Source organism: Mus caroli, chromosome 1 (assembly GCF_900094665.2).
Source record: "Mus caroli chromosome 1, CAROLI_EIJ_v1.1, whole genome shotgun sequence".
Classification (NCBI taxonomy): domain Eukaryota; kingdom Metazoa; phylum Chordata; class Mammalia; order Rodentia; family Muridae; genus Mus; species Mus caroli.
This window is the reverse complement of record NC_034570.1, coordinates 165,063,267-165,073,113: the sequence shown is the minus strand read 5'-3', so window position 1 is coordinate 165,073,113 and position 9,847 is coordinate 165,063,267. Positions and strand designations below refer to the sequence as shown.

Sequence of the window (9,847 nt, the reverse complement as noted above, 5' to 3'; positions counted from 1 at the left end):
GTTGAGACTCATGGAGGTTCTGGGCTGAAGAGGTCAATGGAGACCAAAACTCCCCCAGAAAAAAAGCCAGCATCCAGCGAACATCACAGTGAAGTGGTCTATCCTGTCCAGACCAAGTGTGCAAACATTGGTCTATATTCTCTGGATGCTGAATAACCTGATTCGTATTAGAAATCTCTGCGTTCAAAATATCAGGAAAATATAAGGATATGTGGAAAAGAAAAAAAAATCTAAACGTTGGATACTTTGCACTGAATTCATTCAAGAATTTAATCATTAATTAAACTCATGTTTGGCCATGGGATCAGCTTGCCTTTAATTTCACCCGCCTCAGTTACTAAAAACAAAAGGAACTTAGCTTTATGTGCATGTGCACACACATGTGTGCTTGTACATGTGTGTGTGTTTCTATACTCTTGACATTTTGAGTTCACCCTAAAGAGAATGATCTGAAGGCGTGAATAGGGTTTGCGGGTAAAAAGGCTGGTGGATTTCTCTACATGACAAGGTTTGGATTGGAAGTCTGCTAAACAAAATGTTAAGAGCTGCCCACAAGGTTGTAAATCCACAGTCTGCAAAGAGGAAGGGAGAAATACAGAGAGCGACTGGTGTGTGTGTGTGTGTGTGTGTGTGTGTGTGTGTGTGTGTGCAGTATTTGTGGGTTAGATGAGAAGCGAGGGCTGAGTGAAGCCTGAGAAGGAGGGGGTGACTGGTGTGATTTGTTTGGTGTTCTGAGCCAATAGAAACTCCAGCCTGTGATAATATCCCCATGCAGCGCCTAGAGGACTCAGTGCTGTCTCCAGCTCCTTCCACATCTGCAGGCGCGGCTGGGACGCGCTCCGCCCTCTGTGCGCTCCACTGGGCTCCGCTCGCTCCGCACACCCTCGCTGCTTCCCCGGCCTCCTGCAGAACCAGGCTGCAGCTGCCCCGACGATACGGCGCACACCCCGCTGTGGATCGTGTCATTCACACAGAGGAGAGGGACAGGGAGACACACAAGGGAACCGAGGAGGAGGCTTCCATCTCATCATTGCAGGTATGCGGCTTGTCACGACCTATCTGACTGCGCACAGGTTTCTATCTTCTGCCTTTCTAAGGCACCTAGGGTAGATTCATGTCTGTCCGCGGGGCTGGCTGGTTCGCAGAGAAGTGCCGAGTGAATGCCCCCTGAGTTATACTGCTTCCATGTGGCTGGGTCCACCAGGTGGATTCACCTATTGGATTCACCTATTGGATTCTGCGTAGGTGGAAAACCCAGACCTTTAAACTTCACAGCGATCTTTAAATTAATTAATTAAATAAATAACACCAGTATCTGTACATTGTAGTGAGTGTACCCCCTTGGTGACCGGCATTCTAATGATGACCCAACATGTAATTGTTTAGAAAGCAGGCTTTGAATATAGTCAGCCTACCTAATATGTTAATGTGTTCCCTGTAGGATCAGGAAGCCACAGAAGACTTGGGCATGGTCTTGATTTCCTAAACATGTACCAAAGTGGATACAGCCTCATGGCTGAAATATCACTATGTATTTAGGCTGTGTCTGAAGGAGAGAAGGAAAGAAGCAAGACAGCAATTAAAAAACAAAAAACAAAAAAATGCAGTTGTCATAGCCTTACCTTCACTGATGAATTAATAATACATTTGTCTTTCAGCACCCCTGACAGGATGAGTTCTAAACTCTCTCAAATTAGGTTAAAAGCATACGAATTGATCCCAGTACTCAAGAGGCTGAGGCAGGAGGATTGTGAGTTCCAGGCCAGCCTGGGCTACATAATTAAAACTATGAACTGAAAAACTTTGTACAAAATATAAACATTTCCAGGCAATGAAATTTGTAGTTCGCAGTTTTGTTTAATCGTCCAAGGTATAGATTTCTCTGTGTTTATTTTTGAGGTGAAAGGTAAGGGGGAGGGGCGATAAAATAGCTATTTTCCTGAGAATTTGCCATGTTTGATTCACAATTTTGAAGCTGGTTATGTAATTTTTTCCCCATGTTGATTACTTATGATTAAATTAACATTGCTTAATCAGTTCCATCTTCCCGGAAAAGCCAACGGGACTGAGTGAGTAATTGTGATAAAGGACTGGTCCTGGACAGTCCTCGGGGCTGATATTCACAGGCCCTAGCCTCTGTAAGAAGTGCTTTTCCTGGAATGGGGATACAGAGTGGGGGTCTCTTCAGGATGTCACGTGGGTCATCAGATGCAGAATCTGAGTAACACCCTACTCAGTCAGCTCCTGGTATTCGCTGATGGAGACCCATTCATGGACAGTTCAGAGCTGGCTCATCCCCCCTCCGGTTCCCGAGTTCCAGCACTGCCCTTATCCCAAATCTTGTGCCTGCCCAAGCAAGATAAGGAAGTTATAAGAAAGCTATTCACTTTGCATATCACCGTGGAGCGTTTACGTCGACCCATTTTCTTTTAATCAGATGGCTGTGTTCTTTCGTCATTAGGAAGAATGCATGCGTACGTTCTACGGTGGAGTTAGGAAAATGTCACATTTTTGCCCTTTGACTAAAGCTAGTGATCACATGGGACATTTTTTTTAAAAGTCTTGACAAGCAATAGATGAGCTTGGTAAATGCTATGTTTAAGGAAGAACATGTTAGTACTGTAGAGAAATATATCTTTTCCTTAATATCTCTGAGAAACTGTTCACTAGTCACTGCATGCAACTCACCCAACTTAAGTCTATTTGTAGTTACAAGAGCTTAAGAATAATAATAATAATTGTTATTATTATTACTGTTGGTGTGTGTGTGTGTGTGTGTGTGTGTGTGTGTGTGTGTGTGTGCATGTAAGGAGCTAACAGAAAAACTTTAGGGAACCACTTCTCTCCTTCCATATTGGGATCTTGAAAGCAAACCCAGGCCGTCAGGTTGGTACCTCTGAGACATCCTGCAAGCCTGGATAGTTTTGTTATGAGTATTTGTCAGTATCCTATAACTCATTTCTCCTTGCCATTCAACTCCAAAGCCATGCTGGGTACATTGCATTGACTAAGTGAGAGCCTGAGTACAGTCAATTTGTATAGGCTGAGATATGAGTGGCTTTCAGATACATGTCTATATCTGGATGGGGGTGTAGGCATATACATACACCGTGTTTTGATTATTCACTGTTTTTTGCTTATCATTTTTATGGAGAGAGGCACTCTAATCCTCATTCTCTTTACATCTCACAATAGCCAGCCAGAGATCTAGATTTCCTCAAACTACATAAGGTATAATTTAAACAAATCACATGCCTTCAAATATTTGAAAACATCTCCACCTTAGCTCTCTTTTGATTAAAGAGAATGGTTTTGAATCCTGAGTTGGGTCCTGGGTTCTACCGATATGAGATGATTGTATTGTCTGGTTCAAGGGTAAACCATGGTAGACCACAGTCTCCTGGGCACACTGCATGCTGGGTTAGCCAGGTTTGTGCTCCAGTGGTATGACAGCAAATATGCTAGGTGGCAGGCAAGAGCTCTATGTTAGACTCTTTCAAGCAGTTAGGAGAATAGCAATGAATTATTCCAACCCAAGAAAATGTGCCCCATATTGGGCTTCTGACCAGTCGCACAAAGGACCAGCATGTAAGACGAATTGTGTAGAAGGGGAAGACATGTAATTATAAATTTGATCGATGGTGGCATCTGCTTCTTCAATTACCTGCTTCTCCTCCTATCACATAACTCTCTTGTCTCTAAGAACTGTACACATGGACTTAATAATGTATAAAACCAAACCTGATCACATGTCAGGCTACAAAAATGTGGTCCTTAGACCATTTGTTGCAACACTAACCTATCTCTTTGGCCTACTTGCCACTACCATGACTTCTAGTAGGAAAATCTCCTTGCCTCTCCAGCACATTGACAGTCCCAGCCCTTGGTGGGGCACTAATTGGTAGAGATGAGTCCCAGAGCCGTGTGGGAGTTAAGAGGGTGGAGAATAAGATGTTTCACGCAACAAGAATGTGAAGTGAGACTCTGTGACGGTGGACAGCCTCAAATGGGAATCCAGGAGCCAGAGGGAAAATGAGTCAAGTTCCTCTGGTTAGCTTCAAGGATATAGATTTGATGCAATGTCCTGAATATTTTCAACACTCTTTTCTGTGTCCCCATGTATACTACACACAGGTGTGGGGTTGAAATAAACAGTTTTTGATGTGCTGACAAGCCTGGACATAGAAGCCAGAAGAGGGCAGCATGCAAACTCTGAACACTATGATGCTGCTTCTTCATGTGCTTGTACCAATTTCCCAATGCCTACACAATTCCTGTTCAATCTATGTACTCTCTTCCTCCTAGAAAACACAGCGTAGAGTCTAAAGAAGAGATATGTCACCTAGAGGGGTGTTTTTGTTTTTGTTTGTTTGTTTGTTTTTTGCTAGTTTTGCTTCACAGTTGGAGTTGCCAGAATTAAGGAGAGCAACCCACTACTTAATAGGGAGCTCAGCTTCGGTTTCTTTTCGCTAACTTCACTTGTTGACTCTAATCAAGCAGTCTTTATACTATTAGAAGATGAAAGAATGAGAAATTAAATACAGGGAAGAGGTAAGAAGGAAGGTTGGTGTTCCTTGAGGCTTCTCCAAGAATAATCTTTTTTATTTGTTTGTTGCTGTTTCATCAGCAAAACCAACCATTACTGTGTGTCTCAAGTGTAAGTTCAAGTCCTCTGCATAATCAGTGATACTTTTGAAAACTGGGCTTCTAAAACGAGAGATGTGGAATGAGCTGCTTCAGTGATAGGCAGAATCTAAGACATGCTAACAAAACCAAGAATCAAGTATCTATCTCTAGGCCCAGAGATGGTTAAACACCTAGCCTTTCCTAATTATCATCTAATACGCAGTGATCGGAGTTAGAACTGGAAGCAGCAGTAGAGGCTCTGGGTCTTACACCAGAGGTGATAAATCTTACATTATTCTTCAGTCTCTGAGCTTAGTCCTTTCTTGTGCTGTTTCTATCTTTGGCGATACTCTAAAAGTTCATAAAAGAAAGAGTTCATCACTGTTATAGGGTGTGACTGGCAGTGCTGACACCTAAGTAGCCAGGTGTCCTCGACGGGTGTCATTTAGCAGTTTAGAGATGTTAGACTTGGGGGATCCTGTCTCTGCTCTCTTTGGGTCATCCACCATACAGCTCACTATTGTATATGAGGGCTGAGAAGAAAGCAGCAAGTGGGGTTTTAGAATCCACACTGGAGATCACAGAGAAGTCTCATTCTGGGAATGCCTTGCTTCTCTGTGAGTGAGACGGCCTGAATTAAGGATGGATGCCTCAGAGAAAGGAAAGAAAAGGTATTTTTTGTCAGGAAAGCATGGCTCCAAGCTCAGGGAGCTGCCCATGTGTGCGTGAATGAGCCCTTGAAAGCACTCATATCTTCTTTTCTCCAGGGCCACTGTACTCTGCTCAAGGTGGGTTGTCCCTGAGTCAAAGAAAAGGGGTTTCAAGGATAAGATTAAAATTCTTTAGTGTCTGGGAGAAGAGTGAGGTCATTGTGTGTCTCTTTTCTCCCCCGTTTTTTAGCTGAATGGGTTTCTGGCATAGTCCTCCTTGCTCTCTGGAACTGTGCAATGCCTCCATGCTGAAGCTCTGTGGAAGGACAGATTTATTCAGGGTCCTTGTGGAACCAAGTACGTTGCTGCAAGAGTGGAGGATAGCAAGGGAGAGAGAAAAGACTAAGCCCAGACACTGGGGGATAATTTATAACCTCTGGTCTAAGATCCAGAGCTCCTTTGCTGCTTCCAGTTCACTGTGGCACAGCATCCCACACGCCTACTCCTTTCAGATAATCAAACAAACCACCGCACATCCCCCCTCTTTTTAAAGATTACTTTGAAATTAAAAAATAAAAACCTATGGTAGGAGAATTCTGGCTAGTATAATAACCTTAATAAAAAGACACATTTGGGCAAAGAGTTCATTAAAAGGCTGTTTATGATTTTTTTTATGCAAGGGAATCAGAAGGAGAGGAAATGCATAGCTTTAAGAAAGCTCTCTAGAAGGGAAGGTCTTGAAGAATGTGACACCAACAACACAAATGTTCTCGAATGTGACTTTCATGGTATGGGTTAGTACAGGTTCTCAGCATACCATTCTCCTCTCTTGTTGTATGTTCAGTGTCTCAGCAAGTGGGAGAGAAGACACAGGGCAGGGGACCACCTGACTCTCTCATTTGAAATCCTAACCCGACATTGTATAGGTGAGATATTGTGTGCCTTAAAAATATAATTCAACCTCGCTCTGTAACCATGACTTAAGGCTGAAAGGAAGCCAGCCTGTTCATCCATGAACCTGTATTTGCCTCTAACCTCTTTTATGCAATTATACCATGAATGTTGTCATATTTTCTAATTACTTTAGTTGCATTGGAGAAAAGCCAATAAATGTGTAAAACTAAGTAGGTGTAAAAATGTGATTTCTCCACCAATCACCTTTACTAGACATCTAAGTTTCTCCAGCTTTTCAGGAGATATTAATTCCCCACCCCCTTTACTCATTTGAAAAACTACAATTCATCTAACATTTGGTGAATGCATGCCATGTGCCAGATAGCAAGAGGCGTATTTACTCAGATCATTGAATTTGGTCCCCATCAGAAAATGCAGGTATTAATGAGTGTTTATGTAAGCACAACATTGAATAGCTGCAAATATAACTGTTCGTTCATTCAACCATACAAGCAAGGATTTCTCAGATAGCTTCTGAGCCTCTTTGTGTAATAACATGAGAATTATATATGTGCTTTCAATATTGATTTATTTTAGTGCATATACAAATGAGTGCATCAGTTACATGTTCATGCTGTTTTTCATAGACTAAACACATGAAGACATACTCAATGTTAAGTCTGTTTGAGAGCTATAGCTATGCCAGTCTCTTGAATAAGATCATGTTTCATGTCTTGGGACCACCTCCTCTACTCAAAGAGTCTACTCAAAACTATTCTTTATGAAAATGTTTGGATAACACAGGCATGTGGATTCAAGTATGCATCTTTGAGAATTCCTCTCAACAAACAATATGAACGTCGTTGAGTTAGATTTTTCCCTAATCTTTGGAGGAGGCAGACTAGAAATATTGCTTGGTTTCAGAGAGTAAAATCATATTAGTACTTTGTTGATGTAGAGGAACATTATCTAGGCACTGTGAAAGATATTTAAACCTGGAAAGTCAGGCAGCTTGGTTTTCATGTTCACATCTTTCCCTGGGAAAACTACCACTTCCCCCACGTTCGTTCTTTGTACTAAATAAACAAGAGTGTATCGTTGTGCTCCATACTAGTCTTAGACTTCAGCTCTGTTCTTCTTTCTGTAAAAACAGCTGTCTCAAATGTGACTCTGATAACCATTTCATAGCTATCATGCAGTTTGTACAAACACACGAACTATTATCAGCATCAGAAGCATCCCCATTTTGCAGATGAGCTAATCAACACTTTGAGCTTTCAGATTTTCACATAGATGAAGATAGATAGATAGGTAGATAGATAGATAGATAGATAGATAGATAGATAGATAGATAGATAGATAGATAGATAGATAGATAGGCCATAGTGTGCTTGTATTTCCAGAACGGAGGAGACAGAGAAAGGTAGATATACGTTCTTGCTGGTCGTTCAGTCTCACCTACTTGATGAGCATGAGGCCAGTGAGAGACTCTGTCTCAAAAATCAAGGTAGATGGCATCTGATAAACAGCACCTGAAATAGTATTGTGGCTTCCAGCACCCTCCATAGCACACACACACACACACACACACACACACACGTATATCCACACACATGAGCACACACACACACAGTACCACTAGCCAAACTGTTGCAGCCCTTCTTTTTCAAACCCACATTCCTTACCCTTCCCTCAAGTATTCCTAAGTAGGTACTGAGAAGTTGTGATCTAGAGAACACTCTGCAAGGATATAGGTTGTTACAGTAAAGGAAAGAGAGTACCCTTGAGAGTGGAGTAGCATGCATAGGAAAGACAAGAGATATTTGATGCAAGTCATAATCCACGACACTCTGAAAATACAGTGTCAATCTTGCCTAATTAACAAAGCTGGTTGACAACAGGAACTCTATCGTACCTTAAGCCATTTAAATCCTTTCTTCACTTCCTTCTACATTTGTCCCACATACCACTCCATCCAGTTAAGTGGAGGTTGAGACTTCCTGGGTGAGATTTTGCTTACATCTTCCATTCACTTTTAAATGGTCCCTGAGGACAAAGAATGTTTCTTATTCAATGTTTTATTTCCCAGACTAGAACTGGTGCATAACAAACTGTATCTGTGTCTGAGTCCACTAAGATCCAGCTATACCTAATTTAGAGCTAGGATAGGAGACTGTTCTTTATCTCCAAGGAGATATGGTCTACAAATGTTTCAAACATGTATTACCAGAAGTTAAACAAATTACAAACTCTGTCGTGATCTCTCTTTCTCTTTCTCTCTCTTTTCTTCCTTCCTTTTCCCTCCCTCCCTCCCTGTCTCCCTTCCTTAGTCTCTCCTTCATTCCCTCTTTCCTTCCTCTTTTGCTTTCTGTGCCTCAATGTACCTAACACCTTAATGCTTATTCTGGTAAGAAAGTCAAGCACATATTAAAAATCTGTTCTCCTTACAAACATATATTACTCTTTAAGCATTAAAAATATGAAGTCTACTATTCTGATAGATTATTTTTCCAAGTGAAGGAAAATGTATTAGATGATACCAGAGTGTTATCTTCCATTATGAAGGCTCCTTGTTATGCCTGGAACACAAGCTCACTTTCTGGTTATATTGTTTAATTTGAAAGTTAAAAAATTCCTCATGATGAAGAAGAAAGTGGTAACATCACTGAAAATTTGGGGGGAATTGTCATCATTTTCAGATGAAAAACTTAATTTAAGAGAAACTGGAACATGAATTTGCTCAGTATTAATTTCAGATAGCAGGTTTTTGTTTGTTTTGATTTTGTTTGTTTGTTTGTTTTGCCATACAAGTTCTTACTATGTAGCTCAGGCTAGAATAGAACTCACAGCCCTGTCTCTCTTGCCTCAGATTCTTGAATACTAGACCTGCAGCACCATGCTAAGGTTAGAGGGCATGTTTAAAACATCTCGATGTTTTTTACATTAGAAGTCTCATGAAAATTTAGCAGAGTCTGAGAACTTGAATGGTTCCCACAATTACATCTTGAATTCTACTGGACTGTAGTGAAAATATCCCTTTCTAGCCATGAATGTATCAGATAATAGTAGTCTTAACACAACTGTGTAGAATAAAAATCTATTTGAAAGTTTTGTTGATTTGTACATCCCAAAATATTGCTGATACTCTTTACAACCTCAAAACCACAGTAGTTATTAAACTTCTTTTTGAATAGTATTGTTTAGTATTAGCATTATTCCGATGCTTCTATTTATTATTATTTACATAATATATGTGTATATCTTTATAATGTCCTATATTGACTTTATCAGACCCCCGCCCCCGAAAAAAGAGGTATTTTGAGAACAAAATATAAAAACCTTACCTCACAGGTAGTAAGTTAGGCTTATTAGGGGTCAGCTCTTCTAACACTTGCAACTGTCACTATTGGAAATGTGAGGCAAAACATTTGTGCTGAAGGTTGGGACAAAGGAGACCTAGTTGTCAGGGGTAAGCCCCACACACAGAATTAGGTCTCGGTAGCATCAACCTCCAAGGAATCTCTCCATGCTCAAAAGGAAGAGGAATGTAGACAGACTGTCTCTCCTCTGTTTGAGTTTCCCTGGCTTGAGCCAGATTGCTCTGCCACAAGAGAAGAGTCCTTGTGGAACGACTTCATAGCACATGTCTTTGTACTTTTAATGGTTGGTCTTCAACA

At 41.0% G+C, this 9,847-nt stretch overlaps 1 protein-coding gene across 1 annotated transcript in view; it reads left to right on the top strand.

The window, feature by feature from the left end:
* Positions 1-795: 795 nt before the first annotated feature.
* Grem2 (gremlin 2, DAN family BMP antagonist) overlaps positions 796-9,847 on the top strand; it is a 94,304-nt gene continuing 85,252 nt past the window's right edge. The window contains exon 1 of the mRNA XM_021173720.1: positions 796-1,036. The gene's annotated coding sequence lies outside the window, so the exon portion shown is untranslated. The remainder of the gene's footprint in view (positions 1,037-9,847) is intronic.